General features: G+C 37.5%; 1 non-coding gene across 1 annotated transcript; it reads left to right on the top strand.

The window, feature by feature from the left end:
• The first annotated feature begins 1,352 nt into the window (after nucleotides 1–1,352).
• On the top strand, nucleotides 1,353–1,456 carry LOC118927897 (U6 spliceosomal RNA). The gene has a single exon (XR_005031005.2). It is a non-coding gene; the product is annotated as a U6 spliceosomal RNA (small nuclear RNA).
• Nucleotides 1,457–6,767: the final 5,311 nt, after the last annotated feature.

Below are 6,767 nucleotides of genomic sequence, written 5' to 3'. Positions count from 1 at the left end.
AGAAGGTGTCAAGGAGGTAAATCAGTTTAAACAATTTCACAATTTCCTTCCTTCATGCTTCATTTCTGGGAATAAAATATCATTCTTCTTAAGTTTTAGTAAACAGGTCAGCTGTCACTGTATTGTTCTCCTTGTGATATTCCAGTTGGAGAAATTTAATGTCTCTGATGTGCTCATTCATCAATACTTTGCACATGTAGGGGCTAAGAGCAGGCTTCCCCAAGATGTGCCGTTGTGACATGAAATTATTTCAGAGCTGAAAACAATCAAGGCCCAAAACACTCAGGAAGAAAGTTTGACCTTCCCACCCACCCGAGAAAAGAATTTAGATAGAAGACCTGCTGAAGGAAGAGACCTATCATCATAGATTATAATGTAAAGTAGATGTGGCAGATCGGGAGGGATGTGGCTAAGTCTGTTAAAATTCCTCTCTGGGCCCCATTGTTTCTGTGTAGCCCAGCAAACATTTGTTTACCAAACATTTTCTCTTTCCTATTTTTGTAAATTACTTTTTTTTTCCTTTGAAGTCTCAGACCCCTACACCCTTCTCGTTGGTTGAGGATGGCATATGTACTTCATTGCCCCTGAGTGTCCCTGGAATCTGTGTCTATGGATTCCCCCTACAACTTAATTAAACTTTGTTTATTTCTCCCATTAATCTGTCTCATGTCAGTTTTATTCCCAAGCCAGCTAGAACAGCTAGAAACCCCAGGGGTAGAGGAAATTTCTTCCTTCCCAACACACACAAGGAGGGAATATTTCTGCTCTATGTGTGCAAATTACCTTTAAGAGTATGTGTGCCCATAATTTAACAATGGCAATGTGTTCCTTACCCACTGCCTACAATTAATTTCTTTTTTGTTTATCAGGATTCCTGTCATATTAAACCTTAAATTGGACCACTTTTGATATCAATAGAATAAAACATCATCTTAAAATGATTATGTCAAAAAATAATAATTTTTTGTTGTACTATGACAATCTGTATGCATTTGGGGAGTGTGGGTAAAATTGCAATATTTCTAGAATCTCTCGCCTGGCTTTAGTGAATCTGACTATCAATACGTGTTTCCAAGGGGTGGAGAGAAGTAGTCCATTTACTTATCAATAGGTGGTTACAAGGGCGTGCAAGGGTTTATCTGGACCAGAGAAGTTGGGTGAAGCTCTCTGCTGCTGCAGCCTGGTAAAGAGAGAGACTGGGACAACTGCTTGTAAGAAATAAACAGGTTGCTTAACTTTATTTCTCTCTTTGACTGATTTTGGTTTTACAGGTATTTTGCCCCAGGATTTTCCCCTGGAGTTACAGAAACAGGAAGAGAAAGATTCCTTTCTGAATTAAAAAGGAACCATGAGTGCTCACTTTGGCAGCATATATACTAAAATTGGAACAATACAGAGATTAGCACAGCCCTTGCTCAAGGATGACACACAAATTCATGGAGCATTCCATATTTTTTATAGTTAATGATTCTGTAACATCTTTCTACATTGATGGACAGTGACTGCACTGGAAGGGGTGAGGATTTCATAGCTTGGGTAACTGTTGAACCACTGTGTTGTACATTTGAAACCAGTATAAGATTGTATATAAATGATATTTTATTAAATATATAAAAGGAACATGAGATGAAGGAAAAGATCTTCAAGTGTGTAATTAAAAATTAATCGTATTTGTTCTCTTTAAGCATATTATTTTGCAGAGTCATTAAATATATTCAAATGATATCATGTCGGATTAGGGGGATTTAATGCCTAACCTCACTTCTGTGTCCACCAAGGACTGCCAGTGGAGAGTTTATTGAGTAGGGGATCAGGCATCCCACTAAGAACCTTCCTGGAGAGAGGGACTAAAGAATGAAAACTGAAAATGAAAAAATCTGCTCAGTTTTCCTTAAATTGCTATTGATCCACACAGATGTTTGCCTAGAGGTGATGTGAATCTATTTAATCTACTAAAACACAAGACACAGTATAGAAGATGCCTTTTACCTGGCACTCTATTTACTTTTTAAAAGACACATGAAGAAGCAATATTGATAGGAGTATTGGGTGCATCCAAATACATTCCTTTCTTTTGGGAGAGATGATCCTGGCTTCCTGGTTGATGTTCACCTACATCTAGATCACATTAACGCCAAATACTTTTGCGGCATCTGAAGTCAAGAAGACCCACCAGTGATGCTCCTCTTCAATGAAACAAATGTGGTAAGATACCCACAGGATAGTCTGCCCAGTCATGCACAGTTCCTCTCGCCAGCTGCCTCAGACATAAGGAAACCCAGAAACATTCCTTTAATGGTAGCACTTATTTGTGACAGTGATCATTTCTAGAGGTAAGCATTCACCCATCAAAATAAATCACCTCTGGTTAGCATCAGAAAGAACAGAATCTTAGGTCTTCTGGTATCATCTATATGCTTATTTTTTGGAGAAAACAGTTAAGGGCTCATCTAGGGATTTTCTTTCAGGGCATGTATTTCTTCAATGAATAATGCATTTATTACTAATAATGATGTGTTTAATGTTTCTTCATGTTTTTCCAAGTAGAAATTAGTCTAAGCACCAACTTCTAATGTCATCTATATATTGATGAGATAGTATTGAAAGACATTAAAGCCATTTGTTGTCTCTCAAGATTAGTTTCCAAACCTTTGCAATATCCTGAGTGTCAACACATAATCGTTATTATTTTACCATCAGTAATTGGGAGGTTGTTTGGACATGATAGTGAATCAAGTGCATAGTATCTACTGTGGTGATCAGTTCATCCCAGTTTGCCTGGGACTTCGTGGGTTTTAGCAATAATTGTCCAGGAATCCCCTCAGTCCCAGGCAATTGTTAATTGTCTACTACCTAAGTACCTTTAATAACCAAGGAATGACTTCCTGTCTTGGGGAAAGTTACTCCCTTCACCAAGCACAAGATATACAAAACGACCCAGTAAGAGAAATTGAGGAGTGAAGGTGAGTAATATCACCCAGCCAAACTTGGCAATCAATGAGGTGACAGATGTTTCAGCCACATTGCCCTCACATCTTTAATATTTATGAAGCATTCATAGTAAGACCAGGAAAGAGAACATAAAAATTTAATAAATTCTCCTGAAGCTTCAGATTTTATGACCAAAAACAAAGGAGGTATGGGGAGAGGGGAAGAAGAGGTTACTAGATTCCTGATTCCTGCTCCGCTCTTAAAATTTAAGGATTACTTTTTTAAAATCAAATTGTTTGGGGGTGTTGTGGGTGTTGAGTTTTATGAGTTCTTTATATATTTTGGATATTTGCCCCTAATCAGATACATAACTTGCAAATATCTTCTCCCATCCAGTAGGTTGTCTTTTCATTTTGTTGATGGTATCCTTCAGTGTGTAAAAGCTCTTTAGTTTGATGTAGTTCCAATTGTTTATTTAATTTTGTTGCCCTTGTCTGGGGAGACATATACACACAAAAAAATATTGCTAACACCTATGTACAAGTATAAAGTAAATAAGTCACAGGGATGTAATGTACAGCATAGGGAATATAGTCAATAATATTGTAATAACCACATGTTAACAGATGGTAACTACACTTACTGTGGTGAGCATTTCCTGATGTATGTAAATGTCGAATCACTATGTTGTACACCTGAAACTAATGCAATATTTTATGTCACCTATACCCCAGAAAAGATCAAGGACCACCTCCCACACTTTCCTTCCATGCTTGTGCTCCCACACCCAGTTCTGAGGTGATAAGAAGTCTTGTCCAGTTTAACCTCTGTCTGAGGCTTCTTCAGGGCAATTAGGCAAGCAATTTTTGGGAAATGTGGAGTTATACCACAGGACTATACTTTCCTTCAGATTGCTAATAACTTCTGTGTAGTATGTTTTATCTAATTTTGAAATGGATGGAGACTACATAAAATAGCATTTACCACTCAGACAGTAGGAGATTGATCCAAGTTTGTTCAGTGGGTGTGTAAATGAGAAGTGAGATTGCCATAGGAACTAATCTATCACAGTGGCCACTGTTCCATAGCATTGATGCAGAAAAATCTACTATGTGTATTTTTTTAGGTGTTATTTAAGGGGTAAGGGGAAAACATCAGTTCTTTACAGGGGGGTGGGAATATTTTTCTTGTGTTAGGTGTCTCATTTTTAGACCCTCTTTACATGAAGAGAGAAGTCAGGGTTTCTGCTACATAGGGCCAAACATAATTGTTTTCATTTCTTTTCATCCTAAGTGAACTACTCCTTTCAGCAATAAGACAGAATATGATTCATTAAGTTTTATATCTGCTGCTTTTGTTCTTCAAAGAAAAATCCTGAGGGCACTAGGGATGAATAAACCATTGACCATGGTGCAGAAGTCACCACTTAGAATGAATGCCAGGCATTTTCCCCAAGTGAGCCAAGTAATCCAGCCAGCCAATTTCTGAGCTGTCACTCACCACTTAAAGCATTTTGACAAAAATGCAGAAATTACTGTATAAGGTAGTTTCAAGAGTAAGGAGCCCAGGATTCTTCAGCTCTTAATATGGAAATAAATACTGTGAGGTTCTTTGTCCCACATCCCATTTGATTACTAGTAACTAAATAAATAATTCATTAATTAATTAATAATCTACTCTTTCATAACACAAAAGAGCTAACAATGAATATGGAAGTAAGGCATGAACTTTTTTTGAAAATTATCAAGTGGATTTATGTACATTACTTCACACTTATATGCATTATTTGGAGCATATTTGGAGCATGTTTTCATAAAACTAGTCCCTTAAATGCTTTGCTACTATTTTTATTCAGAATCTAAACTATTTACCCAAAGATTCCCTTTTTATCCAAATATATTTGTAATCTTTTAGCCAAAGATTCCACTTGTTTCTTAAAATGGTGGAGGGGGTAGTTGGTGAAGAAAGTAAGTTATGGCATGTTAAAAATACCCCTGTTTTGCCCAGGGTAGAGATTTGGCTCCCTAGTGATGCAAAGAGGATTAGGGATATACACTCACTGAATATTTAATTAATTCTTCCAACATTTGAGTTGACTACCCATTATATGCCAAGTGCTGGGTTGGGGGTTAAGGATTCTAGGGAAACAACACACTGCCGTAAGAATAGTGAGCAGAGTGCAGAGTCTTCTTAAATCAGCCTCTAGAGCCAATTGTTAAATTCTCAGGAAATCTACTATCTGGCTGCTAAAAATCAACATTATTAAAAATTAAATTATACAAACACAGTTAAATTATTTTTAAAACTTACTACTACTTAATTACTTTGTTACATTTTACTAATATCTATTGTTCTTAGGGTCATTTATATCTATTATATCTGTATGGTAGAACTACTACACTATATTGTCCTATCCTATCCTAGTCTGTAAAGTATGTATCATATATCATATTACACTACACAAAGGGCTATGCACCTCTCTGTCACTGTCATGTTGGTAGCTTGCAATCAGCCATGGCCGGCGAGTTTACGTCATGGAAATCAGCAAACAGTACAATTAGTGCTTTTTTTTCCCTGGAACGCAACTTGTTAAACACTTACCAGGATATCCGTGAACCTGTGTAAAAGCCAATAGGGTCCTAAGGATTGCAAACCCAAGTGCTACTGCAAGTAAGACAGAAGGCAGCAGCAAAGACAGTGCCAACTACAGGCTACATGCTCCTCTAGGGGGCAGTGTCTGTCCAGGTCCATCTTCTCTTGTCAGAAGAAAGAGAACTTGAGCCCAGTGGTACTCAATTTTTTGATTTTGCAAAAGAATCAGGAAATCCAAGTTTTCATGTGAAATTTTACCATTTAATACACTATATGAGCTATTCAAAATATACCTGTAGACCAGCTCCTAATCTGATCCAATTTCCTCATTTCACAGATCAGGAAACAAGACCTCATTACTGAGATCATGATCTAATAGAAGCTCAGGTAAGACATAGGAACCTTCATGTCTCAGGTGGGACATTGTTCCTGGCTGGCTCTTCACAGACATGTTCATCTGCAGAGGTTTTTCTCTGTGAGATGGGCTGTTGACTAAAGTCAGGTATGCAATACCCAGAGTTCGAGAGTTCAAGAGCAGCTTATCAAAGCGACAAGTTTCGCTCTGAATAATGCACCATGTTCTCTCTCAAAAACCTCTGTAAGCATCAGGGACCTAGCAATAAACATTTGATCCAGAATTATGAAGGTTTTCCTAGTGATCAAAAATTGGATCAACTGATTGTGGGTAAAATTGTAGTATTTCCAGAATATCTCACCTGGCTTTAGTACATCTGTATATCAATAGGCATTCAGAGGTGGAAAGAAGTATGGCTTTAGTGCATTTGTATCATTCCTCAGGGGTGGAGAGAAGTTTATCTTCATATCAATGGGTAATTACCTGGGCAACTGAGGGCTTATCTGTACCTGAGAGGTGAGGGGAGGGCCGGTTTTGCTTCTGCTGGAGCAGGAAAGAGAGACAGCCTGGGACCGCAGTTTGTGAGCAATAAACAGATTTTAAACTTTATTTCTCCCTTTGACTGATTTCTGTTTTTAGAGTTATTTTGCCCTGGGATTTCCTTTCCCCAGACTTACACTGATTTTCCTATTATTAACTGCATTCCCTGGATTTGCATCTGTATAGCCTAATAGAACATTTTGCTGCATTTTGTCCTTTTTGTAAAGGAAAATAATAAGTCCACAAAATGTTTTCTAAATAGTGCCTACACATTATTTGAGAATGCAGGCTGGGATTCTGTGTGCACTGGTTCATAATAGAGCTTAAACAACAACAACAACAAAATACA

This window comes from Manis pentadactyla, chromosome 1, assembly GCF_030020395.1.
Source record: "Manis pentadactyla isolate mManPen7 chromosome 1, mManPen7.hap1, whole genome shotgun sequence".
Lineage (NCBI taxonomy): Eukaryota > Metazoa > Chordata > Mammalia > Pholidota > Manidae > Manis > Manis pentadactyla.
The sequence above is the reverse complement of the archived record's forward strand: the minus strand, read 5'-3'. Positions and strand labels throughout refer to the sequence as shown.